This window comes from Periplaneta americana, chromosome 2 (genome assembly GCF_040183065.1).
Source record: "Periplaneta americana isolate PAMFEO1 chromosome 2, P.americana_PAMFEO1_priV1, whole genome shotgun sequence".
Classification (NCBI taxonomy): Eukaryota; Metazoa; Arthropoda; class Insecta; order Blattodea; family Blattidae; genus Periplaneta; species Periplaneta americana.
In genome coordinates this window covers 28,245,511-28,257,952 of record NC_091118.1, presented here as the reverse complement: position 1 = coordinate 28,257,952, position 12,442 = coordinate 28,245,511, and the positions used below count along the sequence as shown (strand labels likewise).

At 37.4% G+C, this 12,442-nt stretch overlaps 1 protein-coding gene across 1 annotated transcript in view; it reads right to left on the bottom strand.

Moving 5' to 3' along the window:
- The window catches only part of LOC138691325 (tRNA dimethylallyltransferase), a 536,598-nt gene that overhangs the window by 49,999 nt on the left and 474,157 nt on the right, over positions 1-12,442 (bottom strand). The gene's annotated exons all lie outside the window — the stretch shown is intronic.

Below are 12,442 nucleotides of genomic sequence, written 5' to 3'. Positions count from 1 at the left end.
TTATTATTATTATTTAAGACTTTATTTCAAGTGAAAACATATAAGGACGATCCACTTCAAAAGTCAGCAGAAAACCGAAGCCCGTTTCACATTAACCACAGTAAAAAAATTAATTCCGGCAGGGGAAAGGGATGCCTTTGAACATACTTTAAATAATAATAATAATAATAATAATAATAATAATAATAATAATAATAATAATAATTCGTGGCGCTACAGCCCGTGAAGGGCCTAGACCGACCAGCCGGCTGCTGGCCTCACGCCCACATACCGAAGCAGAGGTGGACGATCATCCAACCAGAATGGAGGTATCGTGTGGTTAGCACGATGATCCCCCCAGCCGTTATAGCTGGTATTCGCAACCGGATTTCGCTACCTATCGTAGCTCCCCAAGTGCATCACGATGCTGGGTTGGCACCGGTCCCATACACTGGCCGAAATTTCATGAGAAAATTTCTTCCCCCATGAGGACTCGAACCAGCGCGCATTCCATAACGCGAGTCCTAGGCGGGGTGCCTTAGACCGCGACGCCACGGCGCGGGACTACTTTAAATAAACCTGAATCAAATTACAATTAAAAGCTTAGTTCTCTTGAGAATGAGCACATTCAATTGAGAAGACATGCGCGCGCCAAAGAGATACATTCAAAAATACAACTTCGTATTATGGCTGATTTTATAAGTAAAAAACCCCTCAATTTCGTTCGTGATATTTTGTAGTACATGGGCTAAAAAACAAAGCAACTAGGCAATAAGGCATCACTCATGAAGCAACTAAATCAGGCGATAATAGGGTAGGATGGTCAGTTCCTTTCCCTCTCAATTGCATACATCGCTGAATAGCAACATATTACATTAGTATGACTTCAGATATATACAAACAATTTTCTTCCTTTAACACACAGCCTATCGTCAAGTGAGATGTATGTCTGACACTTTTACTACGTCATACTACTTTTGACCAATAAAACGATACGAAAGGACTGGCTGTTTATCGCCACAATAATTTATTACTTCCCTGGCATTTGTTTGTTTTATCACTTCTCCAGCATGTTTATTTTTATCATTTCCCTATCATTTGTTTATTTTTTTGCCAACATTTCAAAATGAAAATTCTTTACGATACTATAAAACATGCTTTGCGATCGTCATTTGTTTATCGCACAGATAGTCAACTGAAAATGGCGGCTCCGTTCAAACGTTTTGGTGAGGCTAACATTAGTGAAATAGAATTTTAGTAGGCCTAAGTCAATTAATATTTTATTGTATTAAAGTACTTGGAACAGATGCATTATAGGGGCCACATTATACCCAAAAAAAGTCAGCGGAAGTAATGGTTCGATTAGCGTTTATAGCATTCGATATTCGATAAGCATTAAATGCTACCAAATTAAAAAAAAAAGTAAATTAAAAATGTAAACAGTTTGTTACTACTGATGTGATTTTAGTCACTCTGTATTATATTTTTGGTCCAGGGATAATATATTTTGCTATTACTGCCATTATTTCCATTTTGAAGTAGGCTACAAGTCAACAATATAAAACTGACTGTTAATTTAGAAGTTGGCAACATATTTTATGTCGATTACAACAACAATACATATCGATAAGAGCATTCATACCATTCAACCAATAGGGAGACTGGTCCCTATAATGCATCTGTGCCAAATTTGGAGCTCCCTCACTGTAATAGTATCGCTTACAACACATTGCGCATGTGCAGTAAACAAGAGCCCCTGTATATGTGCTACTTGTGGACAGTCGTGCGAAATTGTTGCCTACATACAGGTGGACTTTCATCAAGACTCGCTCCAAATTTTAATTCCGCATCTGTGCATATCAGCCTGAACTTCAATCAGAGGTAATATAAAAGAAGTCTTCCGAAGAGCATTTGTTCAGAGTCCAAAGAAATCAGTTCATCACGTTTCATCATTTGTCGATGGTCTTCCAGTACGCTTTTTCTACATTAGGCTTACATTCTCTTTTAACTGTCTATCCCAACAATGAATGTTATTCTCGTGTGGTGGTTCTTCGTTAAATACGCGACGAAATTCACTTCGTATACGAGTCACAGATTCAAATTTTGCCAGCCACACAACACATAGCACTTTTCTTTGGATCCATCTTGTATAATTGTAACAATTAACATTATTGCATTTGTTCGATTGTTACAGCCTTTTATTTCCTTCAGTGCCTCAAACTTACAGTCGAAAAACTGTTGAGTTTTTATTTTATACTCGCTTTAACATCTGTCACATCGCGAGTTAATCTTTTGGATGAAATCCGAAGGCCTGTATATTATTGTTGAGACTGGTTTTATTCTTGTGAACTAGATGGCGTCTGTAGATGTATTACTGATTTGTTATGAATAAGATTTCGGTGATGAATGAGGCCGGTGATATTCAGGGATGTTGTGGCCCGAATTTCCTGGCATTTTCCTTACGGTTGAGTGAAAACCCTGAAAAATCTCAACCAGGAAATTCAACCCGACGGGGAATCGAACCCAGGCCCTCAGTGTAAGAGACCAGCATGTTGACCCCTACATCACAAAGGTGGTCTTTTGAGAGTTTTATTTTCAGCTGGCACCAATATTACATTTCCACCTCTAATCATTAAAAAATATATATAATTTTATGAATCTTCACCATGAGTTTTAAGACAGTGTTTAGTAAATATAATACAATTCACAATATGAAAAAGTAATTGAATTGCTACGATACGAGTAAACCGTGTAATAACAAGACGATATGTATCATTTCATAAATATCTAGTCATTTTTATGTACCTTGTCTATAGTCCGGGTCGCTTACTTCATACCCTAAGGGTGAAACCTAACCAATTTCCCCCTCCCCCCATTACTACATATGCTAGTGGATTGTGGTGATTTTCTAGTTTGCAGGTTGAATTTTCTTTTGCCAACTTCGTTTCGAATTTCGATACTGACAAATACTACAAATGGTAGTGATTTTGTAACTGTTATGTTGGCAGTTGAGACAAATATCGACAATATTTTTCGGTACTGGAGTTCCATGAAATTGAAATTGTACTAGATTTCTGAGCTTGTTATTGGAAGCTAGTGAACTTTGAACATACTAATAATTAATTAATATCAGTATTAATATCAATATATAATAGTTATTTTATGTGTTGCGTTGTGGTTATAATTCAAGACTATAATCAGGTAAGTTTTCGGAGTTAGTACTAATAATTTCATGTGGTCAAACAAAATACATTTTTAGGTTAGGTCTCGTGAGTCAACTGTTTAGTGAAACCAATGAATTTCGTATTGCCAGACAATAGTAATATGCGTTACAAGAGCGGTATGTTGATGTTTTCATGTTCGAGGAAAAGATTGAAAAAGCGAAACGTAGTTGAGCTTTTTTAATTTCCGACAACATGAAAACAAACATACCGCTCGTGTATCGTACATTATTTTGTGCGAAGATCGTTTATTACATACCTAAAAGAGAAATTTCTAATTAGTTGCAATGAAATCTCCATCTTGGTTTCTGTTCAATGACGGCAACTTTTAAAAACAAAAATATCTATCTTCAAATTGTTACTATAAAATGTTTGCTGTGTTTCCTATATTCCAGCAGGCCGTGATATACGTCTGTTTTTTTTCCCCCAGTCTATAAATGCGAACTTAAAACAAACGGTAAGGTTATGTAATGATTTATTTTTCATTTTAATATTTTAACAATATTATTTATATAACATATTGCAGTAATAACATCGGCATCTGGAATCTTGTTGATTTTTTCACGGCTGCCTTACAAATGCAGTAACTTTTGTGGTGTTGTAGAGTTTACTTAATTTTTGCAAATATTTAAAAACAATAATTAACAGTGCAATTTAGGTGAAATTGCAGTGGTAAGTTTCCAATTTATAATTATTACTATGTTAAACGTCTCTAAAAATAATATGTTAAAAGCCTAAAGCAGTAAAATGAATATGGCGCTTAAGCGGTAAGAAGAGGAGATTTTTATGTGTGTTACGTTGGGAATACTGAATGTGGTATTTCACACTTACCGTGTATTGGTTTTGTGCGGAAAGCAAGAAAATACGCACGATCTCGCACAAAATACTTGACATGTTGATTCCTTTCTCATATAGTTTACCTACGAAAAAATGTTACAAATTATTGAATTATTTAGAATAACCTTCCAACATAAGTACGGTAAGTAAATAAGTCATTTAGTACGAAGGATCGTGTGATATCTGGTAACAGTTGGCAACACTGACAAGACGGCAATATTTGATGTTTAGGAACTGTTCTTATGTGACCCTCACTATAGATGGTGCGAAAAATGAAATTGAATCGCATACCGAAATTCTCTCGATCAGAAAGCAACCTGCTGCCATTACAATTTGGCGCCTTCACTATAAGTCCTGTCCATCCGAAATAAAAAGATCCTAGCCAGTCACTGGCGGTGGGATAGTGAACTCTCTTCAGGGACCCCTTTACCATTCATTCAAGTATACGTGGGTGGATTTCCCAACATCCTGTGTAACTGCGGAATAATAAACCATGATGAGCAATTCTGGAATTCGCACGGACTTGTTTACAAACTACTGCCACAGCAGCGTATCGAACGGCACTCTGACTCAACCTTGTGCAACCGTCAATAAAGGGGCAAATTCCCTTGACGCTGGCTAGTCAGCTATCCAGCTGCATAAGAGGTCTGTGTTGATTTTTTACACTTCCAGAAAAATAAATAAAGAAACAAGTAAAATGACACTTCAAAGGAGACATTACAACGTTTTAAGTTAAAGAAAAAGTTGAGAAGTTTACCAGGAAGAACGTTGAATGCAAGAAATATTAAGCATAATGCCAGAAAAGAACTAAAATAACAAAATAAGGCATTCCGAAGATTTATAGTATAACAGCGGATCGAAGTCATAAAAGTATTATCCAAACAGAGAAAGTTTAACTTACTTACAAATGGCTTTTAAGGAACCCGAAGGTTCATTGCCGCCCTCACATAAGCCCGCCATCGGTCCCTATCCTGTGCAAGATTAATCCAGTCTCTATCATCATATCCCACCTCCCTCAAATCCATTTTAATATTATCCTCCCATCTACGTCTCGGCCCCCCCAAAGGTTATTATTATTCGGTTGAGAGGCTTTTATCATCTAGTCTGCTGTCGAAAGTCTGAAAGTTGGAATTTATAAAGCAGTTATATTACCGGTTGTTCTGTATGGTTGTGAAACTTGGACTCTCACTCTGAGAGAGGAACATAGGTTAAGGGTGTTTGAGAATAAGGTGCTTAGGAAAATATTTGGGGCTAAGCGGGATGAAGTTACAGGAGAATGGAGAAAGTTACACAACGCAGAACTGCACGCATTGTATTCTTCACCTGACATAATTAGGAACATTAAATCCAGACGTTTGAGATGGGCAGGGCATGTAGCACGTATGGGCGAATCCAGAAATGCATACAGAGTGTTAGTTGGGAGACAGGAGGGAAAGTTTAACTATACATTGTAAACATATTAATTACATATAATAATTAGGGAACGGATTTCTAGGTTTAAAAAAAAGAGAGATTTAGAACTTTTAGGAGTTTATATAAAATTAACAATTAAAATTTTTATTTTCAGTAGCTATTTCATTTTAGGTGGAATTTGTGTACAAAGAACTGGTACTATACTTTTCCCAGGCACTGCAGATATATACCAAATGAAGCACTAGAACAAGTGAACAGTTTCAAGTATTTGGGGTGTACTGTAAGTAGTAACATGAGCTGCTGTCATGAAGTCAAAAGGAGAATAGCAATGGCAAAGGAAGCTTTTAATAGAAAAAGAAACATATTCTGCGGACCTCTGGAGAAAGAACTAAGGAAGGGACTAGTGGACTGTTTTGTGTGGAGTGTAGCATTGCATGGAGCAGAAACATGGACATTACGACGAAGTGAAGAGAAGCAACTATGGTCCATCCCAGGGATTTGTAGACTAAAAAGACGAAATAAGATCTCTACTCAAGTGGTATGTGGGAGGGCTAAGACCAATGACCGCTCTAGTGGAGGCATTGGTTGAACGAAGCTACCAATCGCTTGCAGAAAGGGGATCATTTCTATCTGAACCCTCTATCACGGTCCACGAGTATCTTACCCCTTAACGGTATCGAGCTGATGCTGCCCGCAATACACTCCGGCACAGATAGACTCCGCCCCCATATGCGCCAAGTCACTCTACAGATACCTGGGACGGACCATAGGATCATTTGAAAGGATGGAACGTGTGAAATGGACAGACAGAATAAGAAACGAAGCTGTGTTGGAAAGAGTGGGTGAAGAATGAATTATGCTGAAACTGATCAGGAAGAGGAAAAGGAATTGGTTGGGTCACGGGTTGACAAGAAACTGCCTACTGAAGGATGCACTGGAAAGAATGGTGAACGGGAGAAGAGTTCGGGGCAGAAGAAGATATCAGATGATAGACGACATTAAGATATACGGATCATATGAGAAGACTAAGAGGAAGGCAGAAAATATAAAGACTGGGGAATGCTGGGTTTGCAGTGAAAGACCTTCCCTTGAGCAGAACACTAGGAATGAATGACAACATTTTAAATATGATATTGATGTTATTGTACCTAAGTGATTAGTTTGGATTTTTTTTACATCATCTGCTGAATTCTAATCTAGTACCCAGCAGATGATATAATAAACATCGAAACTGGTCAATCAGGTACAATAACGCCATTATTTCAAATGTTAACACTGTGAAGTCGTTATTTATTAATTTAAATAACTTAACAGTTAATCAGTGATAAATACCTCCTTGGTTGAAGCTAACCAAAGAATAAGCAGTAAAGATTTAGTAAACATTGCTACAGCTCTTGCTGAGATAAGACAAGAAAATAATTTAACCCAAATTATGTTCGCAATCATAATCGTTTAGAGTAATCTCAGACCTCGAGTCACATTTATTAGGACTATTTTCGTCAATAAAATAAAAATGTAAATAATATATCCCTAAAATTCGGTCACAAAATATTAATCATTGTTTATTTAAAATGCTGTACCTATTCAGACATTGTGTAGTAGAAACAGATGAATAACAATTTTATTACTACAATAAATAAATTGATTGTTATTCAGTAATGCCAATTGAGAAAAGCGAAATACCGGTTTTAAAATGTTAATTACATGTACTGCGCTTTTCTCTTGTTATTATAACAGAAATACGTTTTCATAATCTGCTGAAATCATAATTTAATTTAAACATTTTATGGTATAATTACAAATAACCTGATTAATACATTAATTAAATGAACAATTGTTATGAAGGAGTGTCATTTTCTTTATATACAATGGAAATGAAATTAGAAGATGAAGATGTAGATGTGGAAGTAGGATTTCGCACTTTATTTAGTACAATGGATCCATGTTAATCGATTCACGTGGAAACAGTTGGCGGCACTGACTAAACAAAAGAACGACCATGCGATAAATTGATAGTAATAAATCGAGCTGCAGAAATTATCGCGATTGGTTGGAATTCAAAATTTCATTACACTTCATTGGCCGAAAATGGAATGAAATAGTCAATAAAAATAGTGTAATATAAACTTGTTGTAGGATCTCGTAACGTGGTGAACTGAAACCCGCAAATTATGTATTTTCACGTTAATGACTAATACACTTTCAGCTCATAAGGTACCGACCGGTATGTAGAAAGCAACGAAATGTATTTTCGCTCGTCATCAGTGTGTGTGTGGGAAAACTCCCAATTTCGGGGGCATTATAAAAGCTGTGTGAGGCCTCATTACCTCGCCTGCATTGTGAACTGTCCTTGTACCACGCGGCCATGGTATGGCTATGTAGTACTTTCGCAATATGATATATAGAGGAAGTGTTGTGAGAGACGCTGCGAAACAATTTCGACATCTTACGAAATTCCTATTTGTGCTATCTAGAAAACACAAATAGTACCAGTCATCCTCGGATACACTATCTATTGATTACCATGCTAGACGCTGTAACCAAGGTTCGCATATTCTAACCCAGGCGAGGGCAATTAAGGGTCGACAGTATCCTCAGCCCAGCTTCGTCCGTAAGGAAAGTGTGATGCTTGGTGACCTGTCCCAGTTTTATGGCACATAGCAGAGCCCTGTCCCTGATAGAGGGATATAGGCAAAATTGAAGGGTTCAGAACCATAGTGGGCCAAGCGCCATTTACTAAAACCGTACAAAACAAGGGTTAAATGAAGTTATCTGTAGTAATGTCACGAGAGGTCTGAGATTGGATTTATCTTGGAAATCTCAGACCTCGAGTGGCATTTATTAGGACTATTTCGTGAATAAAATAAAAATGTAAATAATATATCCCTAAAATTCGATCACAAAATGTTAATAATTGTATATTAACGAATACTTAACCTATTCAGACATTGCGAAGTTGAAATACTCGTAGATGAATATCGATTACTGCAATAAAGAAATTCGATGTTGTTATTCAGTAATGCCAATTGCGAAAATCGAAATACAGGTTTAACGATGTTAATTACATGTACTGCACTTTCCTCTTATTATTATAACATAAATACATTTTCATTATCTGCTGAAATCATAATTTAATTTAACAGTAACAGTGGGGACAGCTATATACCAATGCTTATGTATTCACAGCGAGACATGTTGCTACACAGTGAAGCCATCTCTGTATAGTTAGGCCTAATTAAAACACGAATTTTATTATGCCATAAGGAAGGCAGTTTGATGAAAAGACATTATTACTATGCAAGGTCATTGGGTTTGATATGCGATGATGTTACATAAATTTGAACATCTGACTTTCTATTAATTGTTTCATTTCATTCACAAAATACAAAATTTTATAGCCTACTTATAGGTTATGTCACCTGTGGGAGCAGGACCAATGTCAGCTGTGTCTTATTTCGACCGTTACAATCAGTGCTACACGAAAGCATTTTTTATAGCTCGACAAATGCATTCTCGCTGTAGTGTGTAACGGAACTAAAGCTGCATCTACACAGTTCAATATTCCAATCGCGTATGCGTGCAATCTGGGAAGAATATTTAAAAAATCAAGTTTAAAAGGTACGTTCAATTAAGATGCATGAAGATTTTGTGTCTACATGGTGCGCCGTTTTGAACTCGTCTTCACTGCGTAACTATATTAATTAATATTAAATATCAATCTTGCATTCATTGCTTTAAAGTTGAAAGAAAAGTTTAACCGTCTAGTTGCATCTTAATGCATTCATGATCATCAATTCACGGGGAAACAGTTGGCGACAACGACTAAACAAAAGAACGACCATGCGATAAATTGATAGCGATAAATCTAGCTGCAAAAATTATCATAAAGTCTGACTGTGATTGATTGGAATTCAAAATTTCATTACACTTCATTGGTCGAAAATGAAATGACGTCATATAAACGAAATAGTCACCATAATTCAATGGAAACATATAGCAAGTAATATAAAGTATACACATTCAAACTAAATGATATGTCAATCTTCATTAAACTATGGTATTCACTTAACTTTAACCCTTGCTTTCTCCGTTTTTAATAAATGGTGCTTGGCCCATTATGGCTCTGAACCCTTCAATTTAAGTAATTTCTCGACCACACTGAATTTCGACTTCTGCAGTTTCCGCGTCTATAGTTCAGCGACAGGGCGCTGATCTCCTATCCAGAGGGCCCAAGTTCGAACCCCGGTCTGATCGTGATGGAGTTTGTGGTTGACAAAACAGGCATTACAGAGAGTTTTCCTCGGAGAACCCTAGTTTTCTCTTTTATTCCGGCAAAAATGTCTACGTTAAAACTAGGTTAAAGTTAAGTATTGCGAACAGTATCGGTTTCCCATGCTGATACAGGATGGGCAACTGGCTCCGGTTGGAACTCTAACCATGGAAGGCAAACTACATATCACCGTATGATGATGATTAATGGAGCAACGGTAAAATGTCGGTGAGGCAAACGCGAATATCCCGCAAAAACCTATCGCCAAACATCGTCATTGTCCACCACAAATTAGACTTGATCCCGCCGGGTTCCGAACCGAATTATCAGCGTGAAAAGCCGATGATCTAGCGCAATGGTTGCCAAAGTGTAGGTCGCAATCCCCTGGGAGGGGGGGGGGCGTGTAAAGAGGTGATGGGGATAGCGAGATGATTTCTAAAATAAAACAAAAAAAAACTTTACTAACATACAATGATATTGTATTTACAAATATAAACATAAACAACGCTCAACGTGACAACAAAAAAGTTTCAGTAGTTATAAAACAAAAAATAATTAATTCGATAATTCTCAGTCAATGAACAAGCTCACTGACGTTAGATTGACCAGTGAGAATGGAATTACCTTGGTAGTTAAAAGCATGCTGCTCAAAATTAATATTGTAATAGTTTTTTTCTTCGTACGTTCACTTGTTTTATTTGTATCGTCTCTGCTTCGATGTATCAGCAATCGATTACGTCAGACTCGCAGTCTCAACATGCAATAATAATTTATTACAGTAATTGCACAATTATAATAAGTAAAATGATTTACAATAAAATTAAACATGTTCGAAATTATTAAGATAGCTTATGCAACGATAAAAGAGTTCAACAGAAAGTGTTGTTATAACCTCAAATTTTCAATTGTTTTTATTCCAAGAAGCCTTATTCCTATCATCTCTGCTTCGATTCGACTGTTTTTCTGGATTTTATCAAATACCTTAGACACTCAGACTAATATAATATACCCTCATAATTTTATTTACTTTGCAGTGTAAGGATTTCCACAAATTCCTGAGTTGTTTGAAGAAGTGTAGTCTATAAGTAATACTGTACAACACATGGCAACGGTGCAAATTCCTCAGAAACCTATTGCAATAAAAATGGTGAGAAATACAAGAGGCAATCAATAAGTTTCCGGACTGCCCTGAATGTAGGCATCACACATAACATAGGAAAATAAGTTATCTAGAGCCAGGGAAACGCCTGCAATCTATACTAAATCCATCACTTGGAAGACAGAGAAGAAGACTAGCCGTAAGGCGTATTATGGAGAGATTCCAGGAAAAATCGAAACAGGTTCTTACACAAAATCGCACGTAGCTCAGTTCTTCAAGACAATCCGACGCTATTTGATAGACTGACTCAACAGGCATGAGAGCAATGATCTTCAGTGACACGGGCATGTATGTTAACGGTACAGTAAATACAAGTGCAGTTCGGAAATACGGCTTTCATAAGAAACTGATCACTAGCAAAACTGATCAATTTTTACGATTTTTTGGCTGTGTTGCACATCTCTGCCAGTAAGAACCTTTCACGGTGCCGAACACTCGATTTGGTTACGCGTTTCCCCGCCAGAAGTAGATTTAGTCAAATGTGTCCACCAGAAAGCGTCATTTCTATTCCATACATGTTTGCATTGGTATAACAAATGAGCGGCATGTAGGGGATGTTCGACACTTGCTTCACGAAGTGTTTCCTAACAGATGGATCGGTCGCGCAGGTACAATTATTTGGCCGCCACGGTCTCCAGACTTAATTCCCTGAATTTCTTTTTATGAGGATTTGTTAAGGATCGTGTGTTTGCACATAAACCTCGCACCATCCCAGAATTGATGGAAAGGATTGTGCACAGGATACAGATGTTATTGTTTAGTCAACTGTCCGAAGACAGGTCTGGACCCCACAAGCGACACCAATAAGGCATCACTCATGAGACAACTAAGCCAGGAGATAATGGGGTAGGGTGGTTACTCCTAAAATGCTCTCGAGAGTGCACGAGATGGTCCGTCGCTTGCATTTGTGCATTCTTCGGGGCGACAAACATATTGAGAACTGTGAGCCATAATAATTTCTTTGAAAAATCATCGGTAAATTTAAATCGGTGGACTGGGTCTTCATGATTTCAATCTGATATAATTTTAAAACTGTTTTAATAGGGATGGCTTCAGTTCGGTGTGCCCCCCCCCCCATGCCTACGCCACCGACCGCTAATCTATCCTTGTCGCTAACAGTACGTCTATGTTAATATCTATTAAAATAATCGGCGTATACAAATAAGTTTCTAAGCTGCTAATATAAATCTTTCCTCCGCGCATTCATCGGCCCACGTACGTGACGACAGTTATATCTCCCAGCGCTAATCAATGCACTCCACCTCCGGACGACAGACCTCACATAAAATATAATTTCTCCTATTAACTTCTAACTGTACAGCCAACGCTAGTGAGCTCATGTCCTGCGTACGCTGCAACTGGTAACACGTGGGTGTCGACAATTACCGCACGTGTTTTATTAAACAGATCAGGTACAGGAAGCATTTCCATGGCTACAACAAAGTCCCATCTCTCGCCAACCCACGCGCCATCCAGGGCCGTCGTTTAATAGACATTTCACTAGGTATAATTTTATGGTCGACTAGATCAAGGATGAGCAAAATGAAACATTCACAAGTCAGG